The sequence below is a fragment of the Rattus norvegicus genome, chromosome 2 (genome assembly GCF_036323735.1).
Source record: "Rattus norvegicus strain BN/NHsdMcwi chromosome 2, GRCr8, whole genome shotgun sequence".
Classification (NCBI taxonomy): domain Eukaryota; kingdom Metazoa; phylum Chordata; class Mammalia; order Rodentia; family Muridae; genus Rattus; species Rattus norvegicus.
The window spans coordinates 186,564,716-186,575,198 of NC_086020.1; the positions used below are offsets into that span (position 1 = coordinate 186,564,716).

Genomic DNA, 10,483 nt, shown 5'->3' on the forward strand with positions numbered 1-10,483 from the left:
GGGGCAAGTTTCCTAGCTACCTTCCTGAAACATAAGGACTGACTCGGCCCCCCAAGGGTTCAGCCCGGGGGCAAGTTTCTTAGCTACCTTCTTGGAACATAACGGCTGACTCGGCCCCCCACCAGGGTGTGGGACCTCTCCCGGGGCTTTTCTCATTGTCAGGTGCTCAACGGCAGTCCTCCTGTTGCCAGGCCTTCAACCAAACACATCTTGTTTGGCAGCCGCTGTGTACTCAGTGTTCTAACCTTTCTCTGAACCAGTCATCTTAAATATAGCCTTGCAAAATGGCGTTACTGCTGCTAAGCTGGGGTCTTTCACTCCTTCAATTCCCAGCACCCACACAGCTCACAGCCCGTGTAGCTTCAGTTCAGAGGGTCCTGGACTCTTCTGACCTTTATGGGCACTGCCCACACACGGTACACTTACAGTCATGCAGGCAAAACACCCATACATGTAAAATAAAACACATCTCTTTAAGTTAGGCCAGTGTGGTGGCCCACTCCTGTAATCCCAGCACTCAGGAAACGGATACAGGGCTGTTATAAGTTTGAGGCCAGCCTGAGCTACTTGGTAAGACCTACAGGGAACAGAGGAAGCCTTGAGGGTGTGGAGTCCTGACTGAATGCCCTGTTGATACAAGCATGACCATAAAAAGAACCCCAAAGCCTCAGACTCATAAGACGTGAAAGACCTCCCTGGAGGCTCAGAGGCTCAGAGAGGGCTGGTGAAGCCTGTTTCTGGTCTGAATGTGGACCAGAAAATGTGTGAAGAAATGTCCCCACAGCTTTTGCCCCCATGTTCATGCCCTAAAGGTTGCTCCCTGCAGAGACTGCACCTACAGAGATTAGCTTAATGTCCCCTTGATCCAACTGTACGCCACAAACGCTGCCTCCTCCTTTATCTGCCTGTAATAACCCCTTCCTCATGTTCAACTCTACGTAATAAACACACGGAGCTTCCGGGCTGCTGTGGTTTCCCGTTCAGAGAGTCCCTTCCTCCTGAGCCCAGCTCTTCTGTGTGTGCCTTTTCTTTGCTCCCCTGTGGGTCCAGTCAGGCCAAATTGCTGTAGTTGTGCAGGATGCAGCAAAAACCCTGGCTCAAACCAGTGTGGAGCCAAAAAGGGTTTAGTATACATTCACCCTGCCTTCTCCGTAAAACTGTTGGCATTTCATCTCGGGCTTTTTGCCTAGCCTCTAGGTGAGTAGTTCTCAACCTTGCCAATGGCGTGACCCTTTAACACAGTACCTCAAGGTGTGGTGACCCCCAGCCATAAAACTATCTTTGTAGCTGCTTCATAACTTTAATGTTGCTACTACTGTGGATCATAATTAAATATCTGATGTCACAACCCACAAGGTAAGAACCATTTCTCTAGAAAATGCCATTAGATTTTGATATTTCAAAAATATTATCCACACTAGAATTAAAAAAAGGGCTAATTGCTTTTAGTTTCAAGAGCCTATAGGTCAGAAAGGAATTGAGACAGACTATAATCCATTTTTTTCGTTTTGATGAACTCCATTGCTAGGGGGCTCTCTGTTATTACTGGTTAAATAAATTGAAAACTGTCCTCGCACTTCGGATGTGAGGGGTGGGTCCAGTCATTTCAGGGACTCTTTACTTCTATTTTTCTAAGCCCAAAGAAAACATCTTCCCAATTTGGTTTCCAGTTGATGCAATTCACCACCCAGGCCTCTTCCTTAGCCTAAAAGTTCATAGACTCTGCTCACCTTAAAACATTATGGCCTCTACAAAAACAGTGTCCAAGTAGTCTTTAATATCTGGTGTCTTTGAAGACAACCTGCTTCTTAAAAGATGAGAATGCAGGGGGCTGGAGAGACGGCTCAGGGTTAACAGTGCTTCATGCTCTTGCAGAGGGCCAAGGCTCAGATCCCAGAACCTACACTGGGCAGCTCACAGCCACCTGTAGCTTCAGAAGGATTCAGTGCCTGTCCACTCTGGGCATCTACACTCACGTGCACATGCCCACACATACAAACACAGAATTAAAAATACAATTAATTCTTTAAAATGGCAGTGTCCACAAACACATTTATGTCACATAAATGTCATTTTGAGATAGGAAATGTGTAAACCATTAAACTAGGAAACAATGACTGAGCATGGCAGTACAATCGTGTTATCTCAGTGCTCAACAGGCTAAAACAGAAGCACAAAAGGGTCAAGTGTGTGGGCTACAGAGCAAGTTCAAGGTCATCTCAGACCACATAGTGACCCAATAAAACAGGCAGAAAACAATCACAATGACCATTGCCAGACCCAACAGTAAATTATGCCTGAACCTGTGGTGTAAGCGCCATGATGGCTGGGGTGCCCAAGCGCAGGCCTCTTGATGTCATAGTGTAACGTATTCCTCACAGTTGGGAATAATTCCAGGATTGTGACATGGCCCAGTCCTATCCGCACAGCCTCTGGAGGATATGATGGCAGAGAATTAACCTGTCAGCTCACTAAGTCAAGTGAGTCCATAAGCTCCCATCCCGTACTTTTCTACAAGCTGCAGTTATCTGACAGCACAGCAATTTCCTGTGCTCGCCCAGCTCCTGAAACCTCTGAGGAAGACAAGTACCTGCTGAAAAGCTGCGCCTCCACTTACGTATTTTCTGTAGTGCACACTCAAAGATAAAAGCAAGCAGAAGGTACTAGAAATCAATTCTCAATATGTCAGCAATATTGAAAATTTCAGAAAAGCCGTAAAATACACCACCTAAAATTGCTAATGAAACAGTACAGATCTGGGGGAGTTTGCCTAGAAAGAGGTTTGTTTCCTTTTTGGCTTTTTGAGTTGGTTTCCTTGTGTGTGTGTGTGTTACAAGCTCTGGCTATCCTGGACTCACTTTGTAGACCAGATTGGCCTCAAACTCCTAAAGATCCACCTGCCTCTGCCTCCCAAGCGCTGGGATCAAAGATGTGTGCCACCGCACTAGTATGAAGGAGATTTTCCTACGTGTCCACTAAGCACTCGGGATTAAATGAGTCTTAGGGATCAAACATGACACCAGTCTATTAGAAAGACCCAGGGTAAGAACCACGGCTTACTGTAAAGGGGGGAGGGGCAGCATCGGGAGCTGCTGGGGGTTGAGGGGGCACTCTGGTCTCATGGGAGCCTTAATCTCTTGATGGTCTTAACAGCAAAGTAGCTTACCATGTCCACACTGGTGTATACAGGTTACCTGAAGCTCAGACTCAGAAACTCTAATCATGTCTTCTCACCAGAGGCTGCTCCTTTTTCCCTGAGCCAGGTGCAATCCATCGTCAAGAGGTAAGGTTCCAACAAGATGAGCCAGCTGCCTCCATCGCGGGCTTGAAAGCCATCTTATAGTAAAGACAAACTAGGTTCTTACTGTTTATAATTAAGTCTGTTTCTCAAGGATTGGACTTTGCCTCACCTTGTACTAGAAAACAGCAGTTATACCTGTGTGTCAAACCAGGTTATTACAACCATCTTGCGCTCCCTCCTTTGTTTCAGAAGGTTGCTATGACTACCATGTTCCAATCACCTTGCAACCATGTCTTCCCAGCTCTGTGATCGTCAATGATCTCGAATTCACCGATGTAGCCATGCTTTGTCATCACAGTTAAGAACCAAACGATGATGACTCTAGACCTCGGCCTGATGAGGACCTGGAGTTTGCCTGTCTTCTCAGTGTTGTGATGCCTTTGAGAGCTTCTGACAGAACATTCATTCTCACACGGTGACTAGAGTAAAGGGATGGCACATATATCGGATGGATGAACACAGAGCTTTACAAACACTCACTCACCAGTGAGAGAAGATGGCAGAAAGACAATGTCATCTTTCTTGAATCTTTGGGATTAACACTGTGAAAGTCAAAGGGTTTTGTTAACACTGTACACACAAATTACTGGAAACTATAAAAACATTTATAGGGTACATAGAAACTATTAAATGAAATAAAAGTAACAAAATCAACAACTCAGTGGGTGTAGGATGAGAAGGAAGGAAGGGTGGGAGAAAAGTTTTAGAGAGGGGAAGAGACTGGAAGGAGTGAGGAGAAAAGTAGCCGAGAAAACATGGAGGCTCAAGATTCCTCTCAGTACATTTACAGGTTGTTATGGATATTCTTAAGGGATGGATGTGTACATGGCTTTGTATGTCTAGAAGAGCAAATTATATCTTATCAATTGGATCAGAGGTTATTGTGTTGTGTGTTCTTTCATGTGGCGATTTAAGTTCAAGAGAATGTGTGGTGACTGGAGACACGTGTATGTCTGGCATGGTGGCAACCTGCCTTGGGAACTAGATGGGCAGGGAGATTGCTGCCAGACTCAGAAGCCATCAACAGTGTGATGTGGGATAGAGCAAAGCAGGTGAGATGCTTTGCTGATTGAGATGAAGATATCTACCAGATATCTTGGGGCACCGCGGTGCCAGACCTAGGGGGATAAAAGACAGCATTTTTTTATATAATTTTACAGCAACAAGTGGAAGAGTTTAACAAAAGAGGAACCACTCCAAGACAGAAAACAACCCTAGACAGTACCTAACAAGGACCAAATAGGGGAAGAATGAAGCAAGAGACTGAAGGTGCATTGAAGACGTTTCTCAGTTCTTAAACAATATGAAAGTACATGTTGGACTGGCAAGATAGCTCAGTGAGTCAAGATGCTTGCCGCAAGCAGGAGGATCTGAATTTAATCTTTAGAACTCATGTAAAGGTTGAAGGAGGACTGACTCCACAAAATTGTCTGCCCTTTCACCTCTACACACACACACACACACACACACACACACACACACACACACACACACACATACATATGCACATGTTATAATAATAAGTTTAAGGGTTGAGAGATGGCTCAGTGATTAAGAGCACTGACTGCTCTTCCAGAGGTCCTGAGTTCAAATCCCAGCAACCACGTGGTGGCTCATGGTGGGATCCAGGACCCTCTTCTGGTATGTCTGAAGACAGCTACAGTGTCCTCATATAAATAAAATAAATCTTAAAAAAATAAGTTTAAAATTAATGAAAATATTAATCAACAGATTTTATAAGGCTAACCCATCAAACGAGGTAAATCGAAATTCAGAACTCTGCCCCACCCCCCAAAATCAGCAGGTAAAGAACTATTGACTTCTGGATGCAGAAAGCAAGTGCAAGTGCTTCAGTATGTGGAAAGTAATTGTCTCTTAGAATTCTGTGTATAGTAAATCCCTAGAACCCTGAAGGAGAGAATATATATAGCTTTCAATAATCAAAGCAGGGTTGGGGATTTAGCTCAGAGGTAGAGCGCTTGCCTAGCAAGGGCAAGGCCCTGGGTTCAGTCCCCAGCTCCGAAAAAAAGAAAAGGAAAAAAAAAATAATCAAAGCAAAATAATGATGTTTACAGGGAGGAAGGAGACCAGAAACAATTCATCATAGGCAGACAACAGACCAACATGAAGAAAAAAAAAAAAACGTAATACTGCTTCTGACAGAAGGGAAAAATGGTCTCATGAAGAGAGAGATACAAAATGAAGTGTGGGGCAAGGCAGAAGTGAATCCATGTGGATAAACCTAAATTGCTATTGTGTCTCAGAGTCACCACTGCTGCGATGAGACACCATGACCAAGGCAAGTTGAGGAAGGAAGGGTTTATTTGACTTACGCTCTACCGCACTGTTCATCACCGAAGGAAGTCAGGACAGGAACTCAAACATGGCAGGAACATGGAGGCAGGAGCTGATGCAGAGGTCATGGAGGGGCGCTGTTTACTGGCTTGCTCAGCTTACTTTCTTATAGACCCCAGAACTACCTGCCCAGGGATGGCACCACCCACAATGGGCTGGGCTCTCTACCATCAGTCACTAATTAAGAAAATATCCTACAGGCTTGCCGACAGCCTGAATTTATGGAGGCATTTTCTTAATTGGGGATCCCTCCTCTCAGACGACTTTAGCTTGTGTCAACTTGACACAAAATGTCCAGCACATATTAACTATATAGAATCATGTGGATGATTTTCTTGCGTACGTTAGCTTTTCGTCACTGTGACAAAATGCTATGAGCCAAAACAAATTTTCTTCCTTACAAGTTGTTTATCTCAGGCTTTTCTCTTTAGTCACTTGGCCTTGCTGCCTCAGTCCTGCAGCGGCCCTGTGCGCTATGCTGAGTGGGCAGGTGGAGGAAGCCTCTCTACCTCATGGTGTCAGAGGAGCAAAGAAACAGAGAGGCCAGGGTCCTAGTGCCCCCATCAATGGCACACCCATGTTTAACTTCCTACCTCTTAAAGGGTCCACCCACCAATAATGCCACAGGCTGGGGATCAAGTCCTTAACACATGGGCTTTGGGAAGATATTCAAGATAAAAACTATGAAGGGTTAAAAATATTTAGACCGGGGTTGGGGATTTAACTCAGTGGTAGAGCGCTTGCCTAGGAAGCTCAAGGCCCTGGGTTCGGTCCCCAGCTCCGGAAAAAAAAAAAAAAATTAGACCTATGCTAAATAATAACAGCATATATGCAGAGTGAGACTACTTAGGAGAAAAGTAATACGAGATTCTTATTTTGTCTGTGATAAAGATGGGATTGCCTTTTGGTTAGGGTGTGTGTCACAGTCAGAGAATCCTAAGACAACTTCTAAAACTTCTATGAGTTAAAATAATTTTTTTTCTGTTCATTTTTTTCCTTCAGTGTCTGTCATAGGGTTTGAAGCAGAGTAACACATGCCTGTAACAATAGACCAGGTTTTGTCTTCTTTTGACTGTAGTATCCAGGTTTATAGTGAAAAATGGTCACTTGAGATACAATGTTGCAAGGATTCAGGGAAGCCAGTTTTTGAACTGATATAAGAAATAATGTGTGGAGGAGTGCCGTTGATGATGGGGCAGAGAGTCTGTAGAGAGTCCAATAAATCTAAATAACTAAACCAGACACAAATTGTAGTATTGAGATTGGAGTTTTTATCTAAGGAAACATATGAAAACTAAGTCTTCAAACCAAAATTCGATTATGTCTGTCTTGATTCTGCCCCTATATTGTCTTTAATTTTAATTCCTCTTATTTCTTCTTTGATTAGACTTTTACTTCTGTCACCCACAGACTGACCACCTTATAAACACGGAGACAAACACCGAAGCATCCATTTGAAGTTAAAATTTGAAAATGGGGGATCAGAAATAAGAGGCGCGTGCAGCCTGAAAGAATTGATTTCCGGATAGAACGGGGTCAGGGGAATCAGACGCTCACAGTTTTCTTTAGCATTAATTCTTGTATAAAAGCATTTGTTTTGAATGAGTGAGCTTTTAGCCAATAATAAGATCAAAGCAAAGCACACATCTTGTTAAAGAAATTAGATCTTTCTATCCTTCAAGAATGCTTCTACAGGGAGCATTGGTGGTTCAGTGGTAGAATTCTCGCCTCCCACGCGGGAGACCCGGGTTCGATTCCCGGCCAATGCAGAGTCTCTGTTTTCAAATTTTCTCAAATTTCTATTTAGTAAAGAGGGCATGATGTCTGCAACAGTTAGATTTGAAATACTGCTGTTCCCAGACCAGACCAAAGAGTTCAACTTTAAAATGGCAGGCCTCTGTGTGGTACTTAATGTAGACACCGAAAGTGATTGTTTTCTTCCAACAGAACCTTGGAAATCCCAAAAGCTAGAAGGTTCATGCTTCCAGCTGGACCTTGAGCTGATCACTGGTTGCGATTCCCTACGGAAAAGAGGAAGCGGCTGCAGGAGGAATGTCCTGGGCAGATCCAGAGCCCTAGAAACCCAGACTAGGAGGCACAGGAGCCAAAGGACCTGTGTACCCTGGACAGATGAAGCCACTCTGTGTTCTCTGCATTTTCCACCAGCCTTTTAGAGTTCGAAGACTCTATATCCCAAGCAATACTTGCTAACAGAGTCGACGCAAAAACTATACCTTTCATAAGCAAAACAAACAAAAACAAAAAAAGCAACAACAACAAAAACAGAATTTGAGTTTTGTTTATATTTCTTAGCATTTGGGGAGGCTTCGAGGAAAGTGAACAACAGAAATAAGGTTATGGGCAAAACGGCTCAGTAGGGAGGAGGAGCTTGCCACCAACTATTGATGACCTGAGTTCAATCCCAGGACCCCTATGGAGGAAGGTGAGAACTGACCTCTGCCCTTCCCTCACCTGTCCCCAAACAAATACACACCAGCATATAAAAACAATAAATAAAAAACTTTCTTATAAAAAACAAGTAATGTGAGTGAAATAAACCCCTTTCTCCTGGAGCGGCTCCTAATCACGACCTTCAACCGAAAGCAAACACAGGAAAAACAGCCTCAAGACAATACAGTAAAATTCAGATTTTAAGATAAAGAAAACAGCCTCCAGTCCTCTGGGCTGGAAAAGTTACAAAACAGAGAATTCCATGCACCTGGTCAAGGTCATAAAAGAAAGGCACCCCCCTTTAGTTTCTCTGTCTTTATTTTGGAACAGCATTTTCAAACATAAATGTAAAGAGATTGCAAGCCAAGGATATTACACTGGACCCGCCTCTTTCAGGCTCCAGAGCTCTGCCCTGAACTCTGACACTTTATGCTAAGCCAAAGAGGTACGGTTGCCACAATCTGACCTAGACCTTGGACAGCACCCTCGCCAGACAAGGCTGCCTGCTGTAGGAAGCCCTTGTCTTTCAGCAGCAGCTCCTGTTTCTTACCTGTAGTTCTACGGAGCCTTGGAAACGCCCCGCTGGCCTCGTGTTCCTAGGATACAACCACGGAGCTGCAGTGGAACGCTGGCTCCTGCAGGACACAACTGCCACTGTTGTGCTATCTACTACACTTCGATGTCATCTGTGGGACTGTGGCTGTTAGGTGACTCTTAATCACACTGTGTGAATAAAGTCCCTCACTGCCTTTGAGTTCACTGTCTCTGTACTAGAACATTTAATGCAAGTAGGACCAGTGCTGCCTCCTTGGGGTTGCTTGACCACATGATGGGCTGCTGTCCAAGGTGGGGACCGTATGGTCATGGTTTCTGAGGAGACTCTGGCCAGTTTGACTGTGGGAAGCACGGCTCTGGCAGGTCTTGCCCTTCTCTCCCATTCCCTGCCTTGTTAAAAATCATTAGATCACATTCCTGAAGCTAGCCCCCTTTATTTGGCCACTTCCTCCTCCTGAGGCTGACTACCAAGGTCCAGCAGTCAAAAGCCCCCTTTGGCTCACCTAATTCACAAGCCCAATCAATGTTAAACACCCCATCCTAACGTGGGGTTTCCCTCGGTACCTGTATAAGCTGCCATTTCCTATGGGCCCGGTCTGTCTGTCTCTCTGGAGGGAGTCCTTTCTCTCAATGCAGGGCAAATGCCCCTCCCCCTCTCCTTTGTTCCTTTCCCCATCTCCCTCAGCCTCTGTCTCCTGTCTTTGTCCCTCATTCCCTGCCCCTTATCCCTCTGGGGCAATTAAATCTTTGTGCTGAGAACTTAGTTTTGGGGGTCCCAAGCCAATACTTTTCCTTTCAGTTTTGCTTAAAAGGTCAGCAAGCCACGGTGTGTTGAAGAACAGGCACCGCGAAGCTGAAGTCTACTTGGAAACCGGAAGCACACAATCGCTGTTGAGCAGAAATCCTGTCTCTTAGGCCTTACTTCCAAGGAGCATGGTCGCAGTTGGGCAGCCGCTAAACTTGAATGGCAATCATCTCTCCTAGTGCATTCTATGAATTCCAGAGGCACAATTAATAACTTGTCTAAAATTATCTTTATTTGAAAAAATACCGTGAGCTCTTTTGGACACAGAAATGATTTCTGGTGGATTTTATAGGAATTCGAGGTAAGAGAGATAACGACGCATAAGGAAAAGCTGAGTTTCCCACACACAAACTAATCAGGGTCGTCCCTTTAAGCAGAGCCTGCCTTAATCGTATTGTTGATGGAACTTAAGATAAAACTGAAATGTTTACAATGAATGTACAAGAAATGGTGCAGCAGGCACATGAAGCCCCCAGAATGCCATTTTTACAAAAGAAGAGAGAAAAATGATATGTTAATGACAAAGTTTGGCAGTCTCTTACAAATTTAAAAAATTTCTATTCTCAGCAACTCTTTTTTTTTAATTAATTAATTTGAAAAGAGAATTATATGAATTCTAGGTTTAGAAATATAAAATTAAAAGAGTTAGCCCCAAAAGCCACAAACTCAGGGCTAAGCCCTGCTGCCAGGAATAGCAGGCCATAAAGATAAAGAAAAGAAATACAAAAACCAGCTCAGGCTATCGAGGACTGAGCCATAAACCATCCAAAGACATCCCCCCAGCTTACTCAGAGTCATACTTTAACCAGATGTCCTCCAGACCCTGATAAGCCCCTACTTGTGTTTTTCAGCCATGTGTCCTACAGAGAGCACTCCAGGAAACCGGACAGCCCAAGCCTAACCAGAGGTGTTTCAAATACAGATGCTCCATCAATTTTGACAAACTTTTAAAAATAATGAGGACCTGAAGACCCTACCCTTCTCCTGATTTAGTAGCTCTGTTCCAGGAACGAGGG

At 44.2% G+C, this 10,483-nt stretch overlaps 1 non-coding gene across 1 annotated transcript; it reads left to right on the forward strand.

Annotated features, from left to right (window-relative positions):
* The first annotated feature begins 7,354 nt into the window (after positions 1 to 7,354).
* On the forward strand, positions 7,355 to 7,425 carry Trnag-ccc1 (transfer RNA glycine (anticodon CCC) 1). The gene has a single exon. It is a non-coding gene; the product is annotated as a tRNA-Gly (tRNA).
* The last annotated feature ends 3,058 nt before the right edge of the window (positions 7,426 to 10,483 follow it).